The sequence below is a fragment of the Geospiza fortis genome, unplaced genomic scaffold, assembly GCF_000277835.1.
Source record: "Geospiza fortis unplaced genomic scaffold, GeoFor_1.0 scaffold896, whole genome shotgun sequence".
NCBI classification, from domain to species: domain Eukaryota; kingdom Metazoa; phylum Chordata; class Aves; order Passeriformes; family Thraupidae; genus Geospiza; species Geospiza fortis.
This window is the reverse complement of record NW_005054556.1, coordinates 140,429-141,422: the sequence shown is the minus strand read 5'-3', so window position 1 is coordinate 141,422 and position 994 is coordinate 140,429.

Below are 994 nucleotides of genomic sequence, written 5' to 3'. Positions count from 1 at the left end.
TTCCTGCTGGTCTGAATGGAAACATCCTCTGGTTTGTACTGGCACTGCTGCACAGAGTGTTTCCCTGGAGAGGAACTGATGGAGTAAATGCTTTGTACTTGCTCACGAGTTCCAAAGTCCCTTTGCTGCCACCTTTATGTCACGAATTCAGTGTGTTTGTACAAGGCACAGCTGCCTCACCTCACCTGGAGGAAAACTGCCTTCCTGTGTAGGCTCTGGCAGTCCTGTCGTACATTCCTGTTCCTTTTGGGAAGTGTCAGCAGGTTTTAACTCTTCATACGAGACCACAGCTCAGGATGCTGACTCTGGAAACTCCAGAGGTTTGCTGTAAAGCCCTTTGTGGGTGTGTTTTGTGCATGTGTCTTCTCACTTAAAATGAGCATGGAGATGCTCCAGGCTGCCTTTTGTAGTGGAGCTCTGCTTGTAGCCTGGCTGCTGCTTGTGCTCTGTGCAGGTGTGGACTGAGCTCTTCGCTTGGTTCAGCACCACGTGGTTGATCAGAAAGGAGCAAAAGCAATTCAGGTTGATCAGAAAGGACCAAATGCCCTTCGGTGGCCTGGCGACCTCATTCCGTGTTCAAGTGCTCCCGGCCCCAAGGCTGCCAGAGCTCAAGGAGCATTTGGACAAAGCTCTCAGGCACAGGTGGGATTTGGGGGAATCCTGTGCAGGGTCAGGAGTTGGACTTTGATAATCCTTGTGGGTCCCTTCCAGCTCAAGATACTCGGTGCTTCTGTGGAAGAGACCGAGACAGCTCAGCTGTTTGCTGTGACACTTCACGCGTGTCCCCAGCCCTTCCCGGCGCCCTGCGCGGGATGAATGCCGGGGCCGTTCCCTACCACGGCGGTGCGGGGCTGGCTGTGCGCGGTCCCTCCCGCGGGTCCCTTTCTCGGGCGGGCAGTGACGGTCGCGACCCGGCGCACGCGCAGTGCGCCTGTGCCCCCCCCTTCCCACCGCACGCGGCCGGAGCGGCCGTGACGTCACGAGGTGCCCGGGG